The following is a 20,985-nucleotide window of genomic DNA, read 5'->3' as shown; positions in this document are numbered from 1 at the left end:
CTTTAGTTAAGGTTATTGGAATCGAGGGTTACTGTGGGGGTATAGCGCTTGTATCTCTCTTCTCTGGCTAAACACTATCTACTGTAAAATATAGAAATAGACAGAAGCTGAAATACAGCTACAAATACTTCAGTAAGGCCAGGCACATAGGAAAGTTTAATATAAATGTTCTACTCTGTTCGAGCTCTGATATACTGTTATCATCTCGGCTCTTGCCGCTGTCACTGGGAGAGTGACTGCATTCCGTAGGGCTACAGGTTGATTTCACAATGCCACATTTAGTGAAATACAGGAGAAACTGCAAGGAAAACAATGTTTTAATAAATCTTCTTCTGTTTTTTTTTTATTATGGTCTCTCACATTTGAATGCATACCTTGCAGTAAATCTTTCCAGATTACAGGCAGCCCAAACAGTTCTTAAGGCAGAATTCGAAGCCTATTTGACTTTCTGCTGATCACGTTGAAGAGTTCACGAAGCATTTCCCTGCCTATCATGTGCCCGCAAACTGGTTTCTCCATTTTTTCCGTGTTAGCGAGCACAACAGTCGGAAAACATGCAAGATAGTAGCTGTAAGGAGTGGGATATGAACCCACCCGTCTATTCAGAGGACCGGGACACCCAAGCAAGGAAAGACAAAAGTTCTTAAATTTGGCACCTTAGACCACTCAGCCATCCTGACGAGCTAAATAAAACGGTCTGTTAAAAGCACCAGTAAAGTAAATGCTTTGCAGGAGAAGCGCCAAGTTCCCTGTTGGAGCCTAAACGGTTCGCGGAAATCAAATTTTCGGATCGATTCAGAGTGTGCTTTACAGCCTTTGTGTAATATTTTGATCTGCTAGCGTGCAGTTGTCTTCACAATCTGGATTATCTCATAAAGAGCAACGTCAGTGTAAAACAGCTATCATTTTTAAGAACAGACATTGTTTTGCATTATTCTAATTGGTTTATTTTCCTGATTGCAATGTATTGTGAAGCATAAAAGCCAGCTGCATAAATCTCTAATTCGCGTCTTTGATGAAGGCGTTTCAAATAGCAGCCAGTGCAGGATTAACGCTTTTAGAGCATGTATTACATTGTATATAGTAATACATAAGCTTAAATTCGCACACTGTTATTTAGACAGTGCCAACCAGTCTGACCTCCTACAACTTTCTGTGCCGGCTGACTAGGTCTTACAGCAGCTGCAGCCAGAGTAGCCGTAATGGCAACACAGTGCTTGGAGTTCGGCTATTCTTATTTCTTCTGCAGAACCAGCGGTATCGGAATATATTGATCCGCATAAGAAGCGCTTTCGGTTTCTGATCGTTTTTATTGAGCGCTGCTCTAAACTTTACATTTGCTCGTACTAGTTTTCCCTATGAACAAAAGACATTTCCCTAATTACATGATTTCACTTTTTTCTTTTCAACAAGTAGAAAGAAATAAAACATAATTCCATATAAAAGCCCCAGGCAGGATGGTTGGTAGTCTAAGGCGTTGCATTCAGGTTGCAGTTTCTCCTTGAGGTGTTTGTTCAAATTCCACTTCTGACAAAGAAGTTAGAGTAGAAACGATAAAATCCCTAGGTAGAAAACATCTCTCATTTCACGTGTTTAATGTTAATTGTCTCAGTGGTTGCCTCGGTGATTGATGGATCTTCTCTCTTGCAGGGTGACGGCAAACGTCTTCAGAGAGGGAGTCTCACACGCACGGCTTTTCTTCATCAAGAGCGGAGACAACAGAAACAGACTTCAAACTGAAATGAATTACTTCTTGAGCGTTTATGACCGTCTATAAAAAGCTGAGAGCAGGTGAAAACGTCTTTTGAAATGAGGAAATGTCTGCTGACAGTAAACAGAGCTCACGCTGAGCTGCGGACAAGCGCTCCTCGTTAGTACAGTGCTGAGTACCCCCGCTTGTTGCGCGGGAGACCGGGGTATGATTCTGTGACAGGGCGTTGGTTTAATTTTTTAACAACCTGACTTCACTTAAAAAGTGTGTACTGTGTACTATGTTTCGGACTAGTTAGTGCGGTAGAATATGGAGATCATCTCCAGCTCTGAGCTCAAATGCAACAACAAGTCATGCTGAACAAAGTCAGAGCCCAGCTGAACGTGTGCTCAGTGTAGTGCTCAGGACTCAGGAGCGTTGTTGAGTTCTAATTAGTATGAACTGCAGGGGTTCTGAATCAGAACATTTCAATTTATCTGATCAGTAAATTAAAATGCAGGACACTGTAAAATAGGATTATTACTGTGTCTCTGTCTCGTTTGTATATAACCGAATGTCCCTCACAGTTTAAAAGATACCAGTAAGGACACACAACTACTAATGTGATACTTATTGGAAATAGTCCCAAAACAAGCACGTCTGGCAGCTGGTAGACTCTGGTAGATTTGCAATCTATTTAAATATGAATTTACTAAATTTCAGTTCTCTTCACTCCCAGGCATAACTGAACTCTCACTGTCGCATACTAAAGGCTTTACATGCATTAGCTGTGATAAAGCTTCTAATAAACACATAATGAAACTTAGTTTTGTTCCTCATGGTGATCCTCTACTCGATCCAAATGAAATGTTTAATATGATCCCCCGAGAAAAAAAATGAGTCCATTTCCGCCTGGAATGATTGATGCCTCATCAAACATTTTGTAATATCCCTGGAAGTTTATACAGTAGAATCCTGGTTCGTGGGTTAAATTCAAGGTAAAAAAGACTAAGGAAACAAGTTGGAAACTATGTCGATCTGTGATTTAAATCATCCGGAACATTGCACAACATTGGGCAGTATGTGACAGAGAGCAGCACCTGACATTCCTTCGAAAGCTCAGCTGGTAGAGTGGAGGACTGTAGTGGAAACAGCTGGGAATCCTTAGATTTCTGGTTTGACTCCGGCTCGAAGGAAGGTACTTGAATCAAATAGCTAAAATAGCGAATCTGTTTCATTCAGACGTTGATCAAAAGCTCAATAAATGACGAAGCAAAGGCTCCTGTTCTGAAGTCAGCTCACGTCTGATTGTCTTGTTTTGGCCAAGATCTGATCTTTGAATTAAGGGACTACTCTGTCTGCTTTGTAATTCAAAAATACATACAAATGTCAAGTTTTTTGTAGATTTTAAGGTTTTCTCTGTTTTCAAAGGATAGCTACTTAATTGGCTTTATGATTTGGTATTGATTTTGTATCGTTGTATTATTAAGTTTGTGCTTTCTGTGTTTTTATCGTATTGTGAACTTATTTTTTAAACAAATGCTTACAAAGGCAGACACGGCACACATCTGTTTATACCAGTGGTGAATTGTACATTTTTATTAAGTACAATCTACTGTGCACTTTTGGGAGTATAACAGGTTCGATATAAAGTGGCAAAAATATAAAAGGGAAAAATACCCCAGACTGCGTGTAAAGGCCTCGTTGTGACTGTTTTATTTTTAGATAAAGATGGCGTACTGTGCACAAAATGTTGTAGAAACACAATCTGATATTTTAATAACTATTATTTTAATAATTTGATAAGTATGAGGCCCCAGATCCAAATCTTTAGTCCTGATATTTTTAAAAATGATATCTTCCCTTCCTCTCGTGGAAGTCACACGATGTGAACAATTGTTTGTTTTTTTTTTCACGTTGCGATCCAAAGAGCCTCAGACGCACAGTCAACAGTAACCAAACCAGGATGGATTCTGCTGGGAGCCGGACTGAGCTCATTCTCACTCCCTGTGCTGAAAACAGAATTATCTCTTCCCCGAACATCGTCTACAGCTGCTAGATATTGCTCTGCGTCCTACTGCTCCAGCAATTCCTTTGACCAAAGACAGATCACTTGTGCGCTTTTAACCTTCTTGCAGCTACAGGCGAGACTGAAGCTGGAGATGTGAAGGCACCCACTGGTGCATGTTCTCCAAATTTCACAATCGCGACAGACTTCTCTTTTTTTTTAAAGTAGATATAGCCCTGAAAAAAGCATTAGCTTTATCAGTTTTTACATTTATCAAACATTATATTTTTATTGCATTTTACATAATAATAATAATATTAAACATATATAGCGCTTTTCTGGACACTCCGCTCAAAGCGCTTTACAGGTAATGGGGACTCCTCTCCACAAATGTGCAGCCCCACCTGGATGATGCAACGGCAGCCATAGTGCGCCAGAACGCTCACCACACATCAGCTCTCAGTGGGGAGGAGAGCAGAGGGATGAAGCCAGTTCAGAGATGGGGATTATTAGGAGGCCATGACTGGTAAGGGTCGATGGGAAATTTGGCCAGGATGCCGGGGTTACACCCCTACTCTTTCGAGAGACGGCCTGGGATTTTTAATGACTACAGAGTCAGGACCTCGGTTTTACGCCTCAGCCAAAGGACGGCACCTGTTTACAGTCCAGTGTCCCCGTCATAATACTGGGGCATTAGAACCCACACAGACCCGCCCAGCGACAGAAACCAGACGGTACCGTGTGTCGAGCTCGGCTGCGAGCAGGACAATGACATTACGGGGACAAAGTAGAGAAAATCAAAACGGTTCTGTAAAAGACATGTGTCAGCTGTCGGTTCGCAGTCTGGACTCTAAATCCACCGATCCGATTTCAAATCTCTCGAACACCTGAGCTGCGGCTTCTTTCGAGTAGTTATTCAGGAGAACATTATGTTGATCATATAGATGAAACGTTTAATATATTCAGGTATGTAGCTACGTCAGCATTCGTATCTGCAAAGGAACAAGTAATACTGTAGGTTTGTTGCATGCTGAAAAGAGAAGAGAGAAAACAAACCTGAAGAAGGTTTCACAGCTGAAACGTTGTTTTCTCTCTTCTCTTTTCAGCATGGAATAAACCTATTCCCAGTGGGCAGTGATTTGTCGAATATACGTATATTCGCGGCGAAAATACGGCTATACGTATAAATACGTCGCCGCGACGTATAATCAATGTCGAATTGCAACCGTAAAATCGACGACATTAATAAACGCATATATAACGTCTAAAACACATCTAAAAACTTTTTACTGTATATATCGTGTGTGCCGCAACTAGGAGTATACGGCACTCTGCATAGTGTACGAAGTAAATTTATTTTATTATTTTATTAATAAATATAATAAATAAATTAATTACTGCGAAAGTAATTTACTTCGTACACTGTGCAGAGTGCCGTATACTCCTAGTTTTAAAACTGACAAAAATGTAGAAAATACGTTTCTCACTTAGAAATTTAAGATGGGGGTGGGGTATTACTAGTAGCGGCACTGAACTCACCATGGTGCAATTAATTTACGTGACGGGCTAATGGTTTAATGGATAACGCGTCTGATTTCGGTTTATAAGATTGTCGATTCGACTTCTACCGGGGTTGTGTGATTCAAATCAGGCTCCTCAGAAATAGATGTCTGTTATGTAAATGAACCCCACCTGAAAGCAAACGTTGGGTCTGGGTTCCTTTCTTTCCTGCATGAAATAGCAAATCGTTACAAAAAAAAAAACACCAACTAATGTCCAATAGTCCAATAGTCATTTAAGTAAACATGAATATACTGTAAGGTCTTGGTACATGGGAGTGGATTTCAACCACAATTAAAAGAAGGGCAAATTATAATTACAGGCTTCAGACACTTTTTCATACAAAAGTGACCAAACACTCCCTTACTTTCAGGTTTGCTTGAACCTGTAACAGAAAAGCGGTTTGAAACTTCCATTCTCTGATGTCACTGTCTCTAAAGTCGGACGTGATGTTTCGCGGATGTGCAGTGTGCCTTTTCTCTTGTCGTGTTCAAGATGAAATGCTTCATAAGCTCCTGACTGGGTGTTCTGAACTGTTCTGTTATTTCGTTCGGATTACCTAGGTGGTGTACAGCTAAAACCCAACTGCATGGTGTAAATTCCGGGTTCGGCACCAGCAGCACCTGCAAACACATCAGCTGACCTCGACGTGATTTGAACACGCAACCTTCTGATCTGGAGTCAGACGCGCTACCGTTGCGCCACGAGGTCACTTGCAACAAGTGCTTTTAATTCACCCAAAGAGAAAAATCAGCGTCCCTGAAAAAGATTGTTTTCATTCTCTCCTGTGAGGAGCGCCGCTCTTCCAACGAGGGTCTCTTCTTCCCAGACCACAGATTATTCTTCCCGCCCGGCTCTCTCAAGGAGAGCAGACACACCGTCTCCACTAATGAGTTTACTACATCTATAGATCTGACCCCCTACAGCTCTGATATTCCTGGACAGGATGTTTACCACCAGCCCGGTGAACTTCTCATCTTGACCTCTCCCAGGAGGAGCACAATTAACACAGAATCCTCTCTCCATTTAGCAAATAACACAAAACACTGTTTACCTGTCAAGTCAGAAAACCAGGCTGCTCCAGGTGAGGCTTAAACTCACAACCTCGGCATGAGTCCACTGAATATGTCATTTTACATGGCCTGAACCAGGAAAGAGGTTGGAAGTCAAGAAGTTATGGTTTTGTTTTAATACTTGCCTACTCATTTTATTTTTCGGTCAAATCTTTTATTTGGGAGTACTTTCAATGGATGTTAATCTTTGTCCCGATGCACGATTCTGGGCCATGGTGTGTCTTGAATAATGTTCTTATAGGCTTCAGTTTGGAAAAGTGCGGTCTTCAGAAGCTACCGAAACCGCTAATGGTTACATAACACTTAATGCAAAAGCAACGTTCGGGTTTGAAAAAAAAATATTACTTGCTATGAATACAAACACTGTTACAGGAGGCGTGTTAGGGCTATTTTAGCTTAGATCATCAATTCATCTTACATTTCTTCTCCACCTATATCAACAGCGTCATCGCTACTGAGCGCCAAAGGCAGGTCCTGGCAATACAATCTTCTTTAGAAAACATTTTTAAAACTATTTCCACTACCATACATAAAGTAAAAGATACCGATTGCACGCAACTAATAAAATCTCTTATCCAGGGACGTTGTAGCTAGATGCAAATTCCAATCGAAAATGTATCAGCTTTAAAATTTTCTTTTGGATCCACAGGACGATCAGCATGAGACTCAAAATATACCTGTGTTTGATTGTACAGCATAGATTGTACAGCATGTATGTTTACATTTATGTTAAAATTAAGGTAAATATATCAAAATATCAACATCCAACTTCACAGTGCTAACATACTGTAACAGTGCTTGTCAAATTCTCAAACAAATCTGCGTTGTATTTCTAAACTCTTTTAGCAGAAGACGCAACAGGAGTATAAATGATATCTCCCGCCAGCCATTCAAAGATACTTTTCCAAGGGTGAATATGGATTTCTGGGGAGTTGCGGTGTTGATCACTATTGGACTTCCCCGGTCTCAAGTGTTGTTGTTGGACACGGGCAAAAGACTCGCATTTTCTGCAAATATAAAGAGGGTTAAGGTTTCGGCTTTAGCGGAGACAGTGTTTACATTGACAATAATAAGAAGATCGTCCCTGGGTGGGTTTGAACCACCAACCTTTCAGTTAACAGCCGAACGCGCTCGCCGATTGCGCCACAGAGACTGACGAGAGAGGCTTTTCTCCATTCGCACCTTTCCGGTCAAAAAATAAACATTGCTTGCATTTTCTTGCCAGTCGGCAATAATCCTACTGCTCTGATAGCCAAGAATTACATTTCATTTTTCACAAGCTGTATGAATTTCTTGAAAAAAAAGTTGTTGCAGAAAGGAAATGCATTCATGCTTTAAACTAAATCAAGCCCTATGCGGTTGTCCAAGATGGTAGTTTCTGCACAAAAAGACAGGAAGAAAGGCACAGCTGGGATGTGGAGCCCGGATCTCCAGTTAACGAGACAGGTACTTAAACCGACTCAGCTACGGTGCCGGCAGAATTCTCCTCTTTTATAGCCGCTTGGACACACCGCTCTGAGCCATCTGTGTTCACGAAGCCCTGAGTCTGCCGGCTGAGCAAGCTGCCTCCTTTACACGGAACAGGAGCCCTGACCGTAAGAGAAATGAAGAGAAATGGCTTTTATTGGGCACTTTTCATGTCCAATGCGCTTGACATCTCCCAAGGGGGACAGAGTTCATTAACGACACTTTTCCTTTCTTTCTTCTTTCTGTACACTTTGATGAAACAAAACGAGAAATCATGTAAGGGGAAATGTCTTTTTTCATGGAGAAAACATGCACCGGGAAATGTTGTGTTTAGAAGAAGTGAGTTAACATGAAAAGTGACCTAATTTACCGGAGCAAATGCTCACCAAGCAAGATCTGCTTTACTACTAGAGAGAAGTAGAGTGAAAGACGTGATCATTTCACGCCTTTGTGGAACGAAACGCTTTTGTCTTGGAATTCTAAATCAATTAGAAATTCAGAGCGACACATAAAGGCTTTGTCTGCTTAAAAGTGATGATTTTTTAAAACTAAAAAAAATGTAGAAAACACGTTTCTCACTTAGAAATTTAAGATGGGGGTGGGGTATTACTAGTAGCGGCACTGAACTCACCATGGTGCAATTAATTTACGTGACGGGCTAGTGGTTTAATGGATAACGCGTCTGATTTCGGTTTATAAGATTGTCGATTCGACTTCTACCGGGGTTGTGTGATTCAAATCAGGCTCCTCAGAAATAGATGTCTGTTATGTAAATGAACCCCACCTGAAAGCAAACGTTGGGTCTGGGTTCCTTTCTTTCCTGCATGAAATAGCAAATCGTTACAAAAAAAAAAACACCAACTAATGTCCAATAGTCCAATAGTTAGTCATTTAAGTAAACATGAATATACTGTAAGGTCTTGGTACATGGGAGTGGATTTCAACCACAATTAAAAGAAGGGCAAATTATAATTACAGGCTTCAGACACTTTTTCATACAAAAGTGACCAAACACTCCCTTACTTTCAGGTTTGCTTGAACCTGTAACAGAAAAGCGGTTTGAAACTTCCATTCTCTGATGTCACTGTCTCTAAAGTCAGACGTGATGTTTCGCGGATGTGCAGTGTGCCTTTTCTCTTGTCGTGTTCAAGATGAAATGCTGCATAAGCTCCTAACTGGGTGTTCTGTTATTTCGTTCGGATTACCTAGGTGGTGTACAGCTAAAACCCGACTGCATGGTGTAAATTCCGGGTTCGGCACCAGCAGCACCTGCAAACACATCAGCTGACCTCGACGTGATTTGAACACGCAACCTTCTGATCTGGAGTCAGACGCGCTACCGTTGCGCCACGAGGTCACTTGCAACAAGTGCTTTTAATTCACCCAAAGAGAAAAATCAGCGTCCCTGAAAAAGATTGTTTTCATTCTCTCCTGTGAGGAGCGCCGCTCTTCCAACGAGGGTCTCTTCTTCCCAGACCACAGATTATTCTTCCCGCCCGGCTCTCTCACGGAGAGCAGACACACCGTCTCCACTAATGAGTTTACTACATCTATAGATCTGACCCCCTACAGCTCTGATATTCCTGGACAGGATATTTACCACCAGCCCGGTGAACTTCTCATCTTGACCTCTCCCAGGAGGAGCACAATTAACACAGAATCCTCTCTCCATTTAGCAAATAACACAAAACACTGTTTACCTGTCAAGTCAGAAAACCAGGCTGCTCCAGGTGAGGCTTAAACTCACAACCTCGGCATGACTCCACTGAATATGTCATTTTACATGGCCTGAACCAGGAAAGAGGTTGGAAGTCAAGAAGTTATGGTTTTGTTTTAATACTTGCCTACTCTTTTTATTTTTCGGTCAAATCTTTTATTTGGGAGTACTTTCAATGGATGTTAATCTTTGTCCCGATGCACGATTCTGGGCCATGGTGTGTCTTGAATAATGTTCTTATAGGCTTCAGTTTGGAAAAGTGCGGTCTTCAGAAGCTACCGAAACCGCTAATGGTTACATAACACTTAATGCAAAAGCAACGTTCGGGTTTGAAAAAGAATATTACTTGCTATGAATACAAACACTGTTACAGCAGGCGTGTTAGGGCTATTTTAGCTTAGATCATCAATTCATCTTACATTTCTTCTCCATCTATATCTCCATCTATATCTATATCTATATCTATCTATATCTATATCTATATCTATATCTCCATCTATATCAACAGCATCATCGCTACTGAGCGCTAAAGGCAGGTCCTGGCAATACAATCTTCTTTAGAAAACATTTTTAAAACATTTTTAAAACTATTTCCACTACCATACATAAAGTAAAAGATTCCGATTGCACGCAACTAATAAATGATCTTTTCCAGGGACGTTGTAGCTAGATGCAAATTACAATCGAAAATATCAGTATCAGCTTTAATATTTTCTTTTGGATCCATAGGACGATCAGCATGAGCCATCAAAGAGCTTGTAGTAGCAAGAAGTTTAAAAGCACACAAGTGATCTGTCTTTGGTCAAAGGAATTGCTGGAGCAGCAATATCTAGCAGCTGTAGACGATGTTCGGGGAAGAGATAATTCTGTTTTCAGCACAGGGAGTGAGAATGAGCTCAGTCCGGCTCCCAGCAGAATCCATTCTGGTTTGGTTACTATCAGACTGTGCGTCTGAGGCTCTTTGGATCGCAACGTGAGAAAAAAGAACAAAAAACATTTGCTCACATCTTGTGATTTCCACGAGAGGAAGAGAAGATATCACTTTAAAAAAAATCAGAACTGAAGATTTGGATCCGGGACCTCATACTTGTCAAATGATTAAAATAATAATTATGAAAATATCAGGTTGTGTTTCTGCAACATATCGTGCACAGTATGCCATTTATTTCTAAAAATACAGTAGATTGTACTTAATAAAAATGTACAATTCACCGCTGGTATAAACAGATGTGTGCTGTGTTTGCCTTTGTAAGCATTTGTTTTAAAAATAAGTTCACAATACGATAAAAAACACAGAAAGCACAAACGTAATAATATAATGATACAAAATCAATACCAAATCATAAAGCCAATTAAGTACCTATCCTTTGAAAACAGTGACATTTGTATCTACTTTTGAATTACAAATCAGACAGCGTAGTCCCTTAATTCAAAGATAAGATATTTGCCAAAACAAGACAACCAGATGTTAGCTGAATTCGGAACAAGAGCCTCTGCTTCATCGTTTATTGAGCTTTTGATCAACGTCTGAGTGAAAAAGATTCGCTATTTTAACTATTTAATTAAAGTTCACAAAAGCACCTTTCTTCGAGCTGTAGTCGAAACAGCGACTTAAGGATTCCTAACTGTTTCTAATACAGTCAGCCGCGCTACCAACTGAACTATCGAAGGGATTTGAAGTGCTCCTCTCTGGCACATATTGCCCAATATAGTGAAATATTCCGGGTACTTAAATTCCAGTTCAACATCAAGTTTCCAACTCGTTTCCTTAGTCTTGTTTACCTTGAATTTAAGCCACAAACCAGGATTCTACTGTATAATCTTCCGGGGATGTTACAAAATGTTTGATGGGGCATCAATCATTACAGGCGGAAATTCACTCCTTTTTTTTTCTCGAGGCATCATATTAAACATTTCATTTGGATCGAGAAGAGGATCACCATGAGAGACAGAACAAACTGTTTGATTCCGTCTTTATTGGGAGCTATATCACAGCTAATGCATGTAAAGCCTTCAGTATGCGATAGTGAGAGCTCAGTTATGCCAGGGAGTGGGAGTGAAGAGAACTGAACTGAAATTTAGTAAATTCATATTTAAATAGAGTGTAAATCATCAAAGTGTTCTGTCACTTAAAACTTATTACAACACTACCAGGAGTGGGGATTGAACCCACGTGGACATTTGTCCATTGGATCTTAAGTCCAACGCCTTAACCACTCGGCCATCCTGGTCTACAGCAATATGCTATTCAGTTGTTTAACATTTAAATATGATTCAACAATTAAAAAAAATTAAACCACGAAACCTCTTAGAGTTGCGAGAATACTTCCTTTGTGTATAAAATACATTGTGAATGCTTTCTCAGCCTTTACTTTTTCGTTTTTATGACATTTTTTTGACCGAGCACGAATATTCTTTTGTCCATATCTTCACAATGGAAGCACAGAACGCCGTCAAACCAAATGCATTTTAAAGACCAAGACTTGTGGATATTTCCACAGCCTCTACATCAAACTATCAGTGGGCTAATTATCTTTTTTTAAACCTCCGGTTTTTCATCGATGTGTAATTACACACTTACTGGAACCCGGAGGACCGCTGTGTACAGACGTTCACAACGTGAGAAATACTGTTCAATACAGCTTTGTGCGAATAACCTGTATATGACCATAGGAAGCAGAACAGCGCAGTCTCCAATTACCCAGACTGTAAGCACAGGAATAAAGCTTTGTTTGATTTCTGAAACCCTTCCTTTACGCCCTGTTTTCATTCAGGTAAGGGTCAACTATATTGACAATACTACTGACAGCAGGAAGATTAAAATATTCTTTACTCAGCAGCTCATTAAAAACAGCTCCCATGATGTTCAAACCAATTTTTTACACAGAACACTGACACAGCTTTGCGTTCTGAATCTCTTTTTCTCATGCTTTTATTTAATATGGCACAATGCACTGGGATAGGGGTGTTCTGTTCACAAACCAATAGCATTTAAATCACAGCACCCACAATGCTGCAAGTAAGTGTTTTGTACACTAAGCAGGTCTTCTGACTTTTCCCAGCTTTGTTTTGGGTTGTGGAACCTTTATTTTTTATGATTTTCTGAAGATAACACTACAGGTATACACTGGGATAGGTGGGTCTTTTTCATGGCTCAATAGTAATTCAAATACAACAGCCACACTGCTGAAACCATATGTTTTACACACCAGACAGGGCCCCTAACCTCATACAACCTTGCTGTGGCTGTGGCCTCTTTCTTTATTTTTTTATGATTTTTTGAAAGTAACACTACAGGTAATACACTGGGACAGGTGGGTCTTCTTCATGGCTCAATAGTGTAGTGGCTTAATGGGTTTACTGAGACAATTATTAATTCGTTGTAGCTTTTAGAAAATCAATCGTCAGAACAACTAACAACGCACACACACGGGTTCAATACACGAGATACATGTATTAATATAAATTGTGCACCAAAGATATACTAGTCTGCCTGGATACGAGCGGCAGACCTTACTGTGAGGGTTATCAATATACAAGGTATTTAATCTCGAAGAGATGCAAACACAAAGAGATACACAACAGAGAATATATTTCAATATATATCGTTCGGTTACCAAATCGCTAATCAGTGTTATTTCCCACTGTTACTCTAAACTCGGAAGTAAATACATTACTCATGAATTAAATTGATAACAACTTGTGTTGAGGTACAATTGAATTCTCGAGACGCAATGTAGAACATGGGGTTTACTTATCCACTGTGTATGGATTTGGAATCTCCCGGCACGAACACCAAACCAGCTGACAGGCTCTGTTGCAGCCTCTGTTCCAGCGGTTGTCCAATGGGCGTTGTGTCAGCATTCTCTGGCTACCGGCCAACCAGTCAAGGTGCAGCTCGGAGTAGGACGGGCGGAGAAATCTGACTGCGGCGCGCAGGGCAGTCGTTGCTCCGAGGGGATCTACCAGCAGTCCGGCTGGCTAGTAGAAAGTCTCTATGCACAGAGTGTGACCGCGAGTCCTCACAAGTCACTCTTTTGCCTGGGAAGAAGCTGGTTCGTTCCCGGTCCAGCGCTGCTTCTGAATAAGCTATTCAGGTTGTCGACGAGGGTCCAACTGTAGGCTGCCGTTGATCAAGCGGAGCATTCACGTTGGTAGAATTCTGAGTACGTACGGGATCCTCGGCCTTGCGCTTAGAACAAAGTCCAAGTCCTTTTGCAGACAACAGCAGTTGTCACGTGATTGTCTCTGAGGATGCACGAAAATGGCCAAGGAGAGCCCCGATCTGAGCTTGCGCTCCCTTTTTGACCAAGACCCAGATGTGTGCTGATTGGTTGAGAGTTTTAGCAATTCAAATACAACAGCCACACTGCTTAAACCATATGTTTTACACACCAGACAGGCCCCCTAACCTCATACAACCTTGCTGTGGCTGTGGCCCCTTTATTTATTTTGTAATGATTTTTTCAATATGGCACCATTAGACAGCCGGTACTTGGGGATAGGGGGGTGGTATTCACGAGTCAATAGCTCTTCAAGCACAACAGCCACAGTGCTGCAACCAGGTGTTTTACACACCAGACAGGCCCCCTAACCTTATACAATCTTGCTGTGGCTGTGTCCCTTTTCTTTATTTTTTTATGATGTTTTCAATATGGCACCATTAGACAGGCGGTACATGGTGATAGGAGGGTGCTATTCACGAGTCAATAGCTCTTCAAGCACAACAACCACAGTGCAGCAACCAGGTGTTTTACATCAGACATTTCACCTAACCTTATACAACCTCGCTTTGAGTTGTGGAACATTTCTTTATTTTTTAATGATTTTTTTACTGTAATCAAGTGTTGCGCTCATTAATAATAATAATAATAATTGCTTACACTTATATAGTGCTTTTCTGGACACTCCACTCAAAGCGCTTTACAGGTAATGGGGACTCCCCTCCACCACCACCAATGTGCAGCATCCACCTGGATGATGCGACGGCAGCCATAGTGCACCAGAACACTCACCACTATCAGTGAGGAGGAGAGAAGAGAAATGTAGCCAATTCAAAGAGGGGGATTATTAGGAGGCCATGATTGGTAAGGGCCAATGGGGAAATTTGGCCAGGACGCCGGGGTTACACCCCTACTCTTTTCAAGAAACGCCATGGGATTTGTAATGACCACAGAGAGTCAGGACCTCAGTTTTACATCTCATTCGAAGGAAGGCGCCTGTTTACAGTATAGTGTCCCCGTCACTATACTGGGGCATTAGGACCCACATGGACCGCAGGGTGAGCACCTCTTCCAGCAGGAACCTTAGTTTTTCCCAGGAGGTCTACCATCCAGGTACTGACCAGGCTCACACCTGCTTAGCTTCAGTGGGTTGCCAGTTGTGAGTTGCAGGTTGATATGGCTGCTGGCCATAATCAGCAGCCTTCAGTACTGAAGCAGGTGTGAGCCTGGTCAGTACCTGGATGGGAGACCTCCTGGGAAAAACTAAGGTTGCTGCTGGAAGAGGTGCTAGTGGGGCCAGCACCACCATTAGGCAGGCCTCCTGACCTTTCACAGTCATGCTTTGTTGTGTGAAACTTTAATTATCTTTTTAGGATTTTTTGAACATGGCAACTTCCACCGAGATGGGTGGGGGGTGTCGGGGTGCTCTTCAATAGCTTTTTCATCTATACACACAAACGGATGTAACCAAGACACTCAGAACCTGTCACGCAGGGGCTGACTGCTGAGGATAGGGATCCAATGCGGTGCCCTTGGTAGGGTTGGCGCGAGACGCAGGCGTAGTCGGAGTAAACAGGCAGGGGTCCGATTCCGGGAAGGCGTATGTCGAAGAAAACTCAGTCTTTGCTCAGGTTGGGAGATTGTCAACAGAGATCTTTAATACAATCAGCTGAAGGGGAGCATATCACAGAGAAAGGGTTTCCCCTAGCACTCAAGACATGCTCACTGGACTGAAGTTATACTTTCCTTTTTTATACATTAAAAGTACGCAATACTTTAACATATCAAAGGAACATATAGGGAAAGGGGCAGTGTCAGAAGTCAAACAAACAGGACAGGGGGGTGCCATTTGGCATCCTACAATCTGTATCAATTTTCTCTGGTTGAATGGGTGTGAGGAATCACAGGCTTTAGTTTGCACCTAAGACAGTGGTCTTTGGTGCGAACAGAAAACCTTTCCCACGCATAGTCACTGTCCTGACCTTTTGACTCCGTCTTCCACACTCTGCTTTAACAATGTCGCCGTGGATTAATTAGAGATATAAAGTACATACAAGTCATTTTTTAAATGTTGTAGTTCGTCTTGTAAAAATGTTACGAGTACATCATCTATCAACAATTACACAGGTTCTGTTTCCATATTGGGGATTTTGGTTACGTAATATTATTTTCTAAATTTCACGTTGTGAATATATGATTTGGGCAAACAGAGCCGCAAAGAAGTACATTATGGGTTGTTGTTTTTTTTTTGCAGTTTTATCTAGAACAAGCGATGCTTAAACCTTTGTCTGATTCTTGTGAAACTATCCACACGACAGTTACAGTACCTAGGAGTTGACTTCAGTGATGTCACTGATGGGATGTTTCTAAAAATCCATCCTCTGTAAAACATCTTCTCTAGTTGTCCTGCATATGTATTCGCTAATGAAGCTGTGTGTTCTGAGCCTGGATCTCTACATTTCTGTATGAACCAGCTTAGAGGGCTAAAGACAGCTTGTGTTTAAATTGAGTGTAAGGCAATGTATGCTTCTAAAGTCATGGTCAGCATTTATTATTGTACTGTGCTGTAAACTTGTTCTGTGCCTGTGCCGGATCAAATCCGGTGGCGCTGTGTGTTAGTTTCCTGACTCCCATGTCACATGGTCTGTGATTGAAACCTGTGAAACCGGTTTAATTCGTCACAGCCAGCACTCCGGCAGAGAGGGGGTTGTACTCGTAAAGTAGAAGCAGGCGAGATTTCCAGCGAAAGACACCTCCCACCCTCATACGATTCAAATTGTATTACAGCATTGTAATTACACATTGTAATTGTATTACACATTGTACACATGCTTAAAAGAGAAGAGAGAAAACGCAAGCCTTCTTCAGGTGTGAGGGTCTTCTGCTCAGAATGAAACGCTAAAATGTAATGTAGGCTCTGAATGGGTTCAATTATGATTTGGGCTTGATTAAGGTCGCTGCCTTTCATCTAAAACCCTACTTGAATCCTTCTAAACTAAAAATCAGTGTTAGTGAGTTCTAAATAAAGAGGTATCCAGGTAACAGTGAAACGGGCAAACAGTCTGGGGAGATCGCCCGTTTTCCATGTAAATAGTTCCCTGGTTCCGCACCCCTTGGTGTTTCTCTCGCTCTCTCTCGGGTCACCTGATCATTAGCTCGAAAGATTTCAGTGCTTTGTGTATATTCTAATGGTAGTGGGGGCAGGGTGTGTGGGAACAGGTTTGGTTGAAATTGCATTGGAGATCTATGTTCTTCACACCTGAAACATTTTCTCTGAAAGCATTTTCTTCGCAGTTTAGCCGATCTTGTTACAGCATGTTACAGTTTACTATTATTAACCATATTAATTTTAAGTGCTTAATGCCATTTTTTGACCAGGCACGAATATTCTTAAGTCCATATCTTCGCAAGGGAATCAGTGCAAATTGCAATACTAATTAAATTAAAACTACTAACTACTACCTAATACTAACTAATTAAAACAAATACCAGAAACGTGTTGTTCTGTCTAATGACATTACAAGTGGAAAGATTACAGATTTTAATCGTCTTTAATTTTGTTACGTTATACATTTTAGAAACGTTTCATCCATACAAACACCACAAAACTATTTTCGATTGTATTTCTGAATAGTATGTTACACTTAGTTCACTGTTTTAAATACATCTAATTAAGAAAGTTAGGTGTTAGCATAAACTATTAGCAATCAATAATATTAAATTTAGCACTGTAATAAGCTGTTGCACTTTCCCCCGCATCTTGTAAAAATATATTTTCATTGTTCAAATATACATTAAGTCTGACTATCATATAATAAGTTAAATACAAAACTAAAGAAAAAATAGGGTTAAATATAATTCAAAATATTTTGCTAACAATGTTAACTGTTTATGAATAATAAAATGTATTAACTAAGGAGTAGGATGGCACAGTTGTTAGTATGTTTTTTGTTTTGTTTCTTTTTCATAAATACAAGAGTAGTACCTGATGTCTCAGTGGCTTTCAAAATTAAATTATGCATGCAAACCTGTGAACTAGAAAGATAACTAAGATATCCATCCATTTATAATGGTGGCGAAGTGGTTAGCATTGCTATCTTGCAGCACTGGGGTCCTAGGTTCAATTCCTGCCATCCTGTGTGTGTGGGGTTTACATGTTCTCTCTGGGTTACATGGTTTTTCTCCATATGTGTGATATGACTCCCTCTCGCACTCCAAAACATACTGGTAACTTAATTGGTTTATGGGAAAACTGGCCCTGGTGTGTGTGTGTTTGTGTCTGTCTGTCCTGTGATGGACTGGCGCTATGTCCAGGGTGTATTTTGCCTTGTGTCCGTTGCTTACTGGGATAGGCTCCAAATCCTCTGTACTGGATAAAGAGATTAGAAATGGATGGAAGTAAAGGCACTGTGTGGATGGAACTATACACAGTGTTAGAAACCCACTATGAAATGGCAGCATCTCACTGAGAATAAAATATCTTATAGTGCTGGCTTAAGGAAACAGCCTTTCCACCTCTCTTGCACATCAGTATCCATACCTAGTTATTTAAACAAATTGCCTCTAATTATAAACATCTTAATATGCTGGCTCTGTGGATCCGCATCAGCTATGTTTGCCCATTCCTTCAATTCATGTGCATCCAACACACAGTTCAATGCCAGCAACTACACATAATCTAAAATACAATCCTTATTTCAGTATCTATGTAAACATATAGTCTGTTAACTTCATCATCTTCATCAAAAGTATGCCTAACCCCATTAGGAAGTGTTCTTGTTATAAGTGTATTCCTCAGCTTTCCCCAAATTATCTTCTTCTTGCCAGCATCTCTAGTCTTTTATCCTGCAATAACTCAGCCAACACTTAAATCTCCAAAAGCTGCTTGTGTTAATTTCTTTAAATCACAAATATCATGTGTAAATACTGGCCATGTAATACTCTGCATTGTGGAATAATAGTTTATTTTAAAGGGAACTAGAGAAACTAAGAACTAGAGAAATCAAGAAAGGCTTTTTTTCTAGAATTAATAAATGCACATCCTGTTCACTGGGGAAATTAAATCCACACTGAGCAATCTTCAATATGTTCAGAATATGACAGCAAGAATCCTATCAGGGATGCATTACACCTGTTTTCAAGTCCTTACACTGGTTACCTATCAGATTTCGAGTCAACTTCAAAATCCTTATCCTCCTTATATACTGTCCTACAACTGTTATTATTGATCACCGAATTATTGTACTTGACATGACTTCATTCAGCCTTTCCTGAACGTCTATGACAGGCAGAGAGAGTGCTGTTTCTGGTGCGATCTTTTGCAGCTAACATTTCACTGTTTTAAACGAACAAGAAATTAGATTGCTCATAAATCACTTATTCTATATAAACACAGCGTAATTGCCCTCCGAAAATCCTCTTTTTCTTGTTCGTTTTAGAGACCTTGATCGAAACTGATTTTAGATGTCAGAAAGGATTTATTTTCTCTGTATTTCCTACATTGCTTTGTCGAGATTTTAACTTTATATCTAACTTTCTATCTAGGCTCAGATTTCAACTATAAATCGTACAGTAATTAATAGCAGTAAATACTGATGTTTTGCGCCCTCTTACCACAAAAATATATGTTTTGTAGTTGGGATTAACTTTATTTCATACGCGTAGCTACTCCGATTCGGACACCGAACAGTTAAACATGGCGGCAAATCAGACACCCAGAGAGGGGGGGCGTCTTCTCGCCTCCATAACTAAAATGCCAAATAGGAGTGGCTTAAGCGACATACACAGTCGTGTAACTGACAGTTTGAGGTAGCCTATCGTGTAAATTTCGCTTTGTTGCTGATAGGTTAAGCTTTCGAAACTCTGCCCCAAAGTCATGTGACTGATTTTTCGCCCTGTTTCGTTGGTTAAACGCAATGATCACAAGCACCACCATGGTAACTGGGATGTGTAGTTTTTAATTCCGTTTGAATTATAACTGTACGTACTGTCTTCATATTTGGCCAGGGCTTTAAAGAGAAGGCGCGCCAAAAAATTTCGGTGCCGTCGTCTCCGCTTTAAAGGTACCCCCGTGCTGGAAGAATTTGACCTCGGAACGTTTGCCCAGCGTAGTTATAGTGGACATAAAAACAAGAGTTCGCTGGCATTATATCCTAGAAGACACAGACCGGCGCCAGACCGGTAAATGCTTGATGAACTAGGGATTGGACAGTTTCCAAGTGCTTGTACAAATGATGGAAATGTTCAAATAAATGTGCAAAAAAATAAACAAAATAATCATTTATTTCTTTATCATATTGGCTAGCCAATGTCCTCTCTTTGCTAGTTAGTGGCTGTGTTTCTGCGTTGGGTAGCAACGGGTGACTGTTCTCAGGCGGAAGATGTAAACAGCTTAATTTTCGTGTTAAATAATTTTTAAAAATTAAAATTCATTCTAAACAGCAATCACATATTTGGGTACCGTTTCATAAAACTTTCATGCTTAAAATACTTAGGGAGAAATGGAAGACTGGTGTGTATTTTTTCTTTAAACTATCAAGACCAGCCATACACAGTACAGTTTATGTACATACAGTAATGTTTATGTTCCTAAATTAATATCGTTTATGACCTTCAGATGCGTTATGCTCCTCTTCTTTTTATGCTCAGCTACTAAAATTTCCCTTTAGTGGTAAAATTCCATATAAATATTCAAAACTAAGCAGATTGAAACGTGCACAGTAAAGACATTAAATGATTAAATCTTTTCACTACCAACCAATGCACCACGAGTGCCCCTGTCGGTCATTTTGGCCAGCCAATCACTTACCACGGTGCCCTGCGGGTTGGTTACTGAACCGCGGGTTTTTAACGCTCATTTTGAATGGCTGCATCTGTATTTCACTTCAGCCTTTCACTCTTGCTTCCTTCCAATGAGGACAGAGCTGCGGGAGAAAGGGCGCTATAGAGGATCGCTGTGGAGAGCTGCTGCTGTGCTTTGACATCTGAGCTCTGTGGAAAACGATCTCAATACAATTCTGAAAAACGCGACTCCCCGAACGCCAGCCGAACAAGTCTCCACAGCCGAAGCGCTGTGCCTCTTTTCAGCTGGCGATAAACCTTTCCTCGATCCTTTGCGGACTTGTAAAACTGTTCATGATCAGAATAAAAAACGCTCACGCTAATACACAAGCACCCGTGTCTCGCCAAAGCTGACAAATAAACAGACAGACAAGCCGCACTGCACGTGTGAACAGGGGAATGAGCAA

At 40.7% G+C, this 20,985-nt stretch overlaps 4 non-coding genes across 4 annotated transcripts; all 4 read right to left on the bottom strand.

The window, feature by feature from the left end:
* Nucleotides 1–5,897: 5,897 nt before the first annotated feature.
* Nucleotides 5,898–5,969, bottom strand: trnaw-cca (transfer RNA tryptophan (anticodon CCA)). The gene has a single exon. It is a non-coding gene; the product is annotated as a tRNA-Trp (tRNA).
* A 1,441-nt stretch (nt 5,970–7,410) lies between these two features.
* trnan-guu (transfer RNA asparagine (anticodon GUU)) lies at nt 7,411–7,484 on the bottom strand. The gene has a single exon. It is a non-coding gene; the product is annotated as a tRNA-Asn (tRNA).
* Nucleotides 7,485–9,083: 1,599 nt separating this feature from the next.
* trnaw-cca (transfer RNA tryptophan (anticodon CCA)) lies at nt 9,084–9,155 on the bottom strand. The gene has a single exon. It is a non-coding gene; the product is annotated as a tRNA-Trp (tRNA).
* A 2,508-nt stretch (nt 9,156–11,663) lies between these two features.
* On the bottom strand, nt 11,664–11,746 carry trnal-uaa (transfer RNA leucine (anticodon UAA)). Its single transcript has one exon. It is a non-coding gene; the product is annotated as a tRNA-Leu (tRNA).
* Between the last annotated feature and the right edge of the window lie 9,239 nt (nt 11,747–20,985).

Source organism: Lepisosteus platostomus, chromosome 5 (genome assembly GCF_059453375.1).
Source record: "Lepisosteus platostomus isolate fLepPlt1 chromosome 5, fLepPlt1.hap1, whole genome shotgun sequence".
NCBI classification, from domain to species: Eukaryota; Metazoa; Chordata; class Actinopteri; order Semionotiformes; family Lepisosteidae; genus Lepisosteus; species Lepisosteus platostomus.
The sequence above is the reverse complement of the archived record's forward strand: the minus strand, read 5'-3'. Positions and strand labels throughout refer to the sequence as shown.